The sequence below is a fragment of the Condylura cristata genome, unplaced genomic scaffold (assembly GCF_000260355.1).
Source record: "Condylura cristata isolate star-nosed mole 26May11 unplaced genomic scaffold, ConCri1.0 scaffold00005, whole genome shotgun sequence".
Lineage (NCBI taxonomy): Eukaryota > Metazoa > Chordata > Mammalia > Eulipotyphla > Talpidae > Condylura > Condylura cristata.
Genome location: NW_004567106.1, coordinates 10198215 through 10207744, shown reverse-complemented (window position 1 = coordinate 10207744; position 9530 = coordinate 10198215). Strand labels below are relative to the sequence as shown.

The window sequence follows — 9530 nt, the reverse complement described above, 5'->3', positions numbered from 1 at the left end:
TTTTTTTTTTTTTAACCTTTCTCAGAATGTATTTAAAGATTTTGAGTCTTCATAGTGTCTCCCAAATATGTGATTTTTTTCCTCCATGGGCTGACTGCTCCCAATTCTAATATTTTCCTCTCTCTAGATGCAGGCTTGACTCAAAGTAGAAGATTTAATGTAAAGCTTCCTGTTTCTACATGTTGAGACTGATCTGCTAAGTTGAAGTGGGATGTTTTTCACATTCTCCTATCTGCTTCCTTCACCACTGCCAGGTAAGTTCCACCCCGTCCTGGATTGTTGTAAGGCCAGAGGAAGCGGCAGCCATTTAGTTTCTGTATTTTAGTTACAATTATGGACATACTGTATCTTTAATGATTTCACTAGTGAAGTTTTCACAAGGACTTCTCTGTTCTCTATTTGATTCTTTTCTACTTGATTTTTCTTGGGCATGTGCATGGTTACAAACCAACAGAAATTAAATATGGGCAGATTATGTGGTTCATTTTCAGTGAAGGTGTGTGTGTGTGGGGGAGGGGCTGGTAGGAATGATAAGAATGGAAATTATTCCCTGATATGCCTTCAAAGCATATCAATGCAATGCAATAAGCTTGTAAATCCCTGAAAATTATCTTCCTGAATGTTTTCTTTGGAGCTACTCATTGCTTTGGTAATTGCATTGGTTGTCTATTGCTATGTAACAACTTGCCCCCAATATAAAGAGGTAAGACAACCAACCTTTAAAGTCTCAGAGTATCTGTGAATCACAAATCTGAGTGTGGTTGAACTGGGCCCTCTGACTCAACATTCCTCATGCTATTGCAACCCAAGTGTTGGCTGGGGCTCTCAGTCATTCCAAGGCTTCTCTTGGGGAGATCCATGTCCAAGTTCACGGATATGGTTATGCCAGGTGGCTGTCAGCTGTGAGCTTCTGTATATGGCCTTGTCACAATAGTCAATTGCTTCCTTCTCAGGTCTGGGACTCTGGGGAAAAGTGAGACATGGCAAACAGGATGGAAAACACATTGCTTTTGCCACCTAGTCTTAGTATCCCATCACTGTTCCTGTATTTTAATCATGAGAATCGGGCCCAGCTCACAGTCGAGGGGAAGGAATACACACAGGTCCAGCAATCAGGAGGTGGGGAACATTGAGGTCTGTTACAGAATTTCCCTACCATGTGGATTTATTAATTCATTATTACATACTTATTTAAGATTATTGGATGAAAATACTTCTTCTATGGATTTGGGATTCAGAAGTGTCCCAAATGCAAAAGAGCATACAATGTGCTTTTCCCTCAAAATGAGACTTGCAAATCTATCAGAGAAACATTTATATCTTAAAATATCCTGCAGTAATATGTCAGGATAAGAAAAGTGTTCAGAAGTTATGGAGGTGGAATGACAATTTAGAAGCTATGTCTGAGAAGGATGGGTTCTCTTCTGACTGAGCAGCTGTTCAGTGAGACATATTAAAGGGTGACAAACAGAGATCCTTTGGGAACCAAATGTGGATCAAGCTAAAGAACATTATTTCTTTTGTATGATATTTCAGAACTCTCTCATAGACTTGCTACAATAACTCATTTCATGCCCTCCCCTGTAGTGGCTGGGTTCAAAGGACTGAAAAGGTGAGGCAAGTAAAACCTTCCTTTCTTTCAGAGTGACTTTTTAAAAAAAAAATTGTTTCCGGCAATTTGGAAGTGATTCTTTTGTTTAGACTACTATCAAATAGTTTTGGTGTTGCTTTTTGATAGAATGATATGTACTAAATACCACTTATTTCATTGAAATTAGGGCTCTTCTTTCAATAGAATACTCAAAAAAGAAAGTTGAATGCAATTTTAGTAGTATCTGCTTGTCATTGAGGAAGCATGGAAGCAACAGAATTATATGACACTGAAATTATAGTTGGAATTGCGTTTCAGAAGAAATTTGTTTGCATTTAGGAAGAATTAAAGTTCACATAGACATTCTCATATGTAACACTTAGTTCCAATAAGGCTCATATACTCAAATGCTACTCTAACGGAAAATCAAAACTTCTTAATTGAAGATTAGAGAAATAGTCATTATTAAATCTAAGCTTTAAGTTTACTTTATATAAGTCTTTAAAACAATGATTTTCTTATCTTAGTTCTTGAACTTCACATGTATTTTCCAGGAGATGTCTTACAGACACGGAGAGGAAATGAAACAGCATCACCTCTTAACTATTCTTTTATCCCCTCTGCACTTTCCCTTTCTACTGCTTAATTTTAAGAATTTATAGTGCTATCCTGAACTTTCATAAACTGTAATATTCCTGCAGAAAGTGATAACAGCCATGTTAGATGCTGTGATTTTTTTTTTAATAAAAGTGATATACCATCTCTTCCCAACAGAAATCTCAAACCCAAAATTAAAATACAGTTAAGTATTACAGATGATGTTGATATCTGTGTCATTATTTTGTGAAGACTAAATATTTTTTAGAAGAGTAATGGTGGATTCAATTTCGCTGTGACACAGTGATCTCCGGTGAAACTGTCAAGTGAAACTGATAACTTGAAATTAAATAAAGACTGTGGCTCTAGTTGTACTGACTTATGAAACTACAAAACCCTTTATGAACTCCTATTAACTCCCAGGAAAGATATGAAGCATTTTCATAACTTGTACAATATGGGATATTTTTGGAAGGCCAATACATTGTCACTTAAATACTCTTGGGAAGTACTGGGGGTATCAATATGCAAGAAATAGACAAGAAACACTCCCCACAAACACACAAGTGAACAAACACAAACCTGAACTCAGTGAAGTGTTCCAGACTATTTGCCATTCTTTTACTTCACCCTATTTTTCTGGGCCTGTGAGTTTACATTGGATTGCTGTCATTGTATATGGTCCACCCCAAAGATGATTCTTGAGTTGCATTGCTTTTCCTGATTTGGGTGGACTATTTCCCTCCTAACCTTGGTCCCTCTAAACAATGCCATTTATACATGACCTTGGAGAATTTACTTTGTCATAGGATGCTGTGTGTTAGCTATTCATGTTTATAGCTGTCCCTGCTCATGAGGGTCAGCTTCATCTGAGCAAAGAATGTGCTTTACTTTTTCAGGGTGGTGGTATCCTTCTGAGGAGAACTGGAGCTGGGGACACACCAATAAGTACGAGAGAGGTATACATGAGATGAATGGATCTATCCGTAAGCTCAGTGTATGCCAATTACAACCCAGGAGATAAACATCTTATTGTCCCTGCCTGAGCAGTAGAATTCAATTCCCCTCCATCTTTGGGTGGCAGTTACTGGGCAGAGGGGGAAATGGTAGACACTGAGAGAGACACTTGTAAAAGGAGGTGGCCCTCAGAGACTGTGGAGAGATGGGAAATTGAGGACGCATTTTACAATTGCCTGCTTTAATCTATATATTTCACATAGAATGAAAACTCCACCAGCTGAAGCTTTTTCCTGCTGTATTATTGTGCCTAGCATGGTGCAGGGACAGAAGGGTGCTTTTGTTTGCAGACTAGTACAAGACAGTTGAGGCTGTCGCAGTAAGAGTGGGAAAGGGGAACATATGTCACATACAGATTGTTTACTCACTGACGATGCTCTACGCATAAAGTGTTTTGATTTTTTTAGCTTGTATTTTGGATATTTGGATGGCTTATGTCTTTTGTTAATTTTGTTTTTTTCCCTTCCATATGCCTTTCTGTTTTTAGTTACCTTTCTGCATTGCCAAAACAAAATAAATCTAACAGCTGCCTCCACGAATTGCTTTTAGTATTGTTTTACTATCTTCCATCTCTTTTAAATATCTCCTAAGTACCTTTTTGTGGGGGAGGCAGGAATCTGCAGAGAAAAGCAGACAAGTCAGTCAATCCTGTCTGAATTTACTTTTAAAAGTCTAGTTGTAGAACTAACCTTAGTTCTTTCTCAAAGATTTTTTGCATGTTAAGTGTCTTCTTTAACTCTGTTCTAATTATTCATTGTTTTCTCAGTCTAAAATAAAATCAATGGGGAAATTTTTCCTTCCAGGAATAGGTACTAATTAGACTCATCTTTTTTTTTTTTTTTTTAAGAGGAGATCCCTAAATCTAGGTGGGAAATTTTATATAAATGATCTAAATGTGAAAAATTTGAATATATTTATAGAGGGCTAATTTAAACAATCTAATATGTTTCCTCTTAAGGGAAATGAAACATCAGCATATGTGACTTTCATTAGTGATTTTACCATAGAGATATAAGCTAAAATACTTAATAGAAAAAAAATGAATGATAATTAATTGATCCTTAAATTGTTTGCTTATGGGTATTACATAGTCATGAAACACATCTTTTGTGTATTTTCTGAATTGCTCTCTTAGGGCAAAGGCAAGATATTACTTAGAGTAAATCAATCTGTGTCAAGCCAGAGTCTTATCTCTGAATATGCCAGTGTAGGCATCTTGATTTTCTCAGATCCAGGAAATGAAGAAACTGTAATTAGATGTCAAATTAAAATATCATTTCATGTAGGAAATCAGTATGAAGTCGTCTTAGATACAATAATGACAATAATAAAAACCAACCTAACACATATGTACAAGGAAGACAGTTAAATCATAAGAAGTCTACTTTGTTGCATTTTGGAACTGAGTTTATCTTCATTCAGAAAATCAATGCCTCCCAGTATTTTGGATCAAAAGGAAACATGATCACAAAATGAACCTGAAATTTGAAAAAAAAAATGCTCATTCTTTTATTGCAGTCTTAGTTTTATTGTTAAGTGGATACTAAAGTCTAGTTAAATATCATTTGTGCATTAAATGCTTTTTTTTGGTTTGAATTTATCTAGTTTGAGGAAAGGGTTTTAAATAGTATCTCTGCCAAGTATATACTGTCAACTCCCAAATTTTCATGTCTGACCTGGAATTTCTTGTGCACTCAAGATTTGTTCATCCACTAGGGCATTTGACATTTCCATTTCATGTATAATAGAATCTAAGCTTTACATGTCCCAAACTGAACTCTTCCTCTCTCCCACCCCGCCTCTGCTCTCCTTGCTGCTTTCTACACCTTGGGTCATGGCAGCATCACATTCCAGTTGCTGAGACCAGAACTTGGGAGTCACACTGTTTCTATGTCCTCCTACTCAACACAGAGGCCTGCACCATTTCCCTCTCTTCTCTCTCTCTCTGCATGGCACAAAGAACTTTATTACTTTTATAGCAGCCTTGTATTCTCTTATACTTTCTTGCCAGATGCCTTTGGAGCAGGTGGCTTCTGGGCTGGAGTTCTCTAACCCTTGTGGAGGCACTGCCTTCTGGCCTGCAAGTTTCTCGGCAGGAAACTTTTGGGCTGGAGTCTTCTTCTTGCCTGCAGTAATCATCTTTATTGCTCCGATGTTTGCAACAGCTGCTGCAGCTGCATCCTGAATAGCAGGTGTTTCATGGAAGAAGATTTCAGAAGAGATGCCTGTTGCAGCTTCTTAACTTTAAGCTTTATTATTCGGTTCCTTGTTTTCTTTGCTTTTCATGACTTTGTAAAGATCAAAATCTGTCATTTTGGCTTTCCCTTCTCTGGCTTCAATCTTCTTGACCCATCTTTTGGCAGCCCATTTTGTGTTAATAGCTGTCTTCTGCTAGAACTGTTGGACATACTTCTGGCAGGCAACTTGAGGATGAAGCCAATGAGCTACATGATTTGAAAGCCACTTTCACCTGCAGCCTTACCTGCATCCAAGGTCCACTAATCAAAAACCCATTCTGATCAGTAACATCTATAATCATGATTAGTTTTCCTGCACAAGGCCCAAAGGAGACATAGGCCTCTGGCCAACCTCCTCCAGACGCTTAAGACCTTTTTGGGGGTGTTCAGCTGACTAAGAGTCGTTCTCTGACTTTTGGCTTGCCCTTCTTTAGCTTCAATCTTCTTGACCATTTCTCCCAATGATTTACTGGAAAAATCTGAGTATTCTCTGTGCTTTAAATGTTGCCTCTCTGCAGTCTATCTTGAATACAGCAGCCAGACAGATGTTTTAAATAGACAGATAGTACCATCCTGCTCAAAAGCCTCCAGTAGCCTTCTCTATCAACCATCAGTTGTAAAGTCCTTAAAATGGTTGCCAAAGCTCTCATTATCTGACGTACTGTTACATCTCCGACTTTATCTTCAACGACCCTCTTCACAGTTCCCACAGTTCGAGCCACACCGACCTTTGTGCTATTCCTGAGAAGTGACTTTGCCTAGAAAATCCTTTCCTGAACCCCACATTGAGGATGTCATCTTACTAAGGCCACTCCAGGGCCCTCCCTGGTGGCACGACAGGTTAAAGCACAGCATTATGAAGCTATCCACAGCCACAGCAGCACAAATTTGATCTTCGGCCAGGAAGGTGACCCATGTGGCACAGCAGACCTCTCTTGACCCACCCACTGCTCCCTTCAGCAGTATATTTCATTCGATCTGCTTGTTCTGCTCCCCATTCTCTGTGTATTGTGAAATCTCTCATCCCCAGCACCTCTGGCCTATACCCCTGTTATTGTATATAAAATGGATAAATCTAAAAAATAAAAGAATCCCACATTAAAAAAAAATGCCCTTTGAAAGTTACTACCACCCCTGGCTCTGAAGTGGAAAGAGTGTATCTTGTCTCCATACCTACAAATTCTCTTTGTATTCTGAGAAACTTGCTTACTTTCTCTTGGCCTCCCTTGGCTTTCCCATTCTAAATGTAGGGAATGGGGCAGGGATTGGGTTCTAAAATCTTGAAAAACCTCTGAGATCTATTTGACCCTTATGAATCAACATGATGTGGATTTAAAAGCCTATTACTAGTGAAGAATGGCCGCCCTGGTGGTGCAGGGGTTAAAGACACAGGACTATCAACTTACTGCCAGTCAATATAGCATAAGTGGATCCTTGCCCTGCCAGGGACCTGACCTGCATGGGGCAGTAGTCCTTTCCTGACTGGCCCACTGCTCCCCTCAGCAGTGCTCCCCTCAGCAGTATACTTCCTCACTGGGCCTGTTCTGCTCCCCACTCTGTCTCTGGTGAATCCTCTCACCTCCTACACCTCTGGCCTATACCCCAGTTCTTCTATGCACAAATAAATACATCTTTAAAAAAAAATAGCGGAGACACTTTTGCAGTAAACTCAACTCCTGCAGGGAATCTTGAAAAATACTATGTGAGGCTTGCTGTGTCAACTATTACACTTCTGAAATGATTCCTATTTATAAACTTGTATAATTTTGCTGGTCAAGTTCACTCTGATTCACTAAGTAGACTGGAGGCTGTGGAACTGGAAACTGAATTCTCTGGTCTTTGGTTTCCTTATCTGTAAAATAAGCATATTTTGCTAGATGCTCTCCAAGTTCTTTTCTAGGTCTACAATTCTCCCTTTTTTAGGAGGAAGTCACACAACTTTCCCTTAGACTTTTGTCTCTTCCTCGAGAGATTTAAAATATCCCTATGTGAATTGGTGACTAGAGATCATACTTCTTTGACTTTGTGTAGCATGGAATCATTTCCTCAAGCTCTCAAGTGTCTGAAAACTCAGTGAATTTGAGAGTTTTATTATGTTAGAAAATATCTAAATATTTTATGGTAAATAAATAGATGATTTTGGATGGAAGTTTCTTTTCCTATCTGGCATGCTCAATATTTTCAATTCTGGGAAAGATTAATTTTCTGTTTTCCTTCACAAAGAAAACTAATGAATAACAAACTTAAAGGATCAAGTTAGTGAGTCATTTTTTTTTTCCTTTTGAACCCTACTGAGACATAATTACAGAACTACATCCTTAATCAGTAAAGACTATTTCTGTATGGAATCGAAGCAAATGGTTTTCATAAACTGTATCTTCTACGTGTGTGACTATGTACAGCTTTGGGCTACGATTATATGACTAACCTGAAGAATTGTACAAAAAGGAATTTTCTGCTTTTTACCTACTTCATAGAAGTAGATATAAAAGAGAGAATAAAAATAGCTGGGAGGTATAAATGTTTAACTGTTGAGGTCATTTTGTTACTGGGCACATAGTGTTATGAAATTTACATTTGCATGGTTTTCAAAATATTTTTGAGGTATTGGTCAACAATTCTCACAAATTTCTTTCACCTTAGAAGACAAATAAGCTTAAGATGTCGGTTCTCTGTAGGGCAAAGCCTACAAAATGGAAGCCAGATTCTCCAGAATCTAACCACTTAACATTAGTTTTCCTACTGAGTCATTCTTTCTTTCTTGACTTATTTATCAGCTATCTATTTTTCCAAGTCAGGACTTGTTGAGGCTTTGGGATATGATTTTCTTGTTAATGCAAATCTATCAGGGTCAAATGCCCCAAATACACCACGGGGTTTTAGTAACATTGGTACCTACTCTAGCTTTCCCCCCACTTTGTGGCTTTTTGTGGAACTGTGAACCTAATTGAAATCATATGTCACTATTGGTGCTTCCAGGTGGGCAGATCAGATTCAAACATACTTCAGAAACTTAACACTCATACTATTTAACTATTTATTAATAGGGAGGTTTTTAAAAAGACTACAAGCTCATCGATATTTGTAGTGTTGGATAGTTGGATAAACCCTTGCAGTTATAAATTCCTGAGATTTTTTAGGCTTTATTTTATAGCAAGAACTTAATTTTATTTCTTTAAAATTCCTTTTCCTTTACAAAAGCTCTATATCCTCAATACACACAAACATCTAGCCTTGAAGTTATTGAGTTTCTTCACATTTCTGATTAATTTTCCATCTTATTTTTCATTCTCTTTCTCCAGTTGAGGGTGAGGTCCCTGCCAGAAACTGGAACTATACCATCTTGGTTGGCCAGAGCAAACAGCCTTATTTTAGTTAGTCCCGTTGGCTGTAGAGGCTGCATGCTGCCCCTTTCTCTCATGTCTTCTGGTTCTTGCTCCAAGGGACAAGCTTTCTAGAACATTGGCAACAACTCTGCTAAAAGGATTTAGGATTTTAAATGTACCAAGACAAGAAGGGAGGAAAACAAAGTCTAATTCTTGAGTGTGTACAGCAAAATCTGGTTGTCATTGCTAAAAAAAAAAAAAAAAAAAAAAAAAAAAAGTTTATGGGTCCTTCTTAGTGGTGCAGGGGGTTAAAGCACAGCACTATGAAGCTATACATAGCCACTACAGTGTGAGTTTGATTCCCAGCCAGGGAGGTAGGGAGGTGATTCACATGGCATGGCAGACCTCTCCTGTCTCATCCCGCTGCTCCCCTCAGTAGTGAGTTTCAATATATCTGCCTGTTCTGCATCCCTGTTCAGTCTCTGGTGAATCCTCTTAACCCTGCATCTCTGACCTGTACCCCAGTTCTTGTATGCATAAATAAATAAATCTTAAAAATAAGTTTCTAAATATAAACCATGGAAATGAAGGATAACAGGAAAATGAAAACTCACTCATTTGGAAGAAAAGAAAAGAAGGGAGGAAATAAGCAAATAAGCAAGGGAAGAAAGAAAAATAAGTGAGGCACAGTAAAACAGAAAGGGAGAGAGATGATGTGGCAGCTGGGAACATGAGTATCTGAGACCAGCTGGAATATTGGTG

At 38.2% G+C, this 9530-nt stretch overlaps 1 pseudogene; it reads right to left on the bottom strand.

Annotated features, from left to right (window-relative positions):
- Positions 1-5199: 5199 nt before the first annotated feature.
- Positions 5200-8845, bottom strand: LOC101618258 (annotated as a pseudogene).
- Positions 8846-9530: the final 685 nt, after the last annotated feature.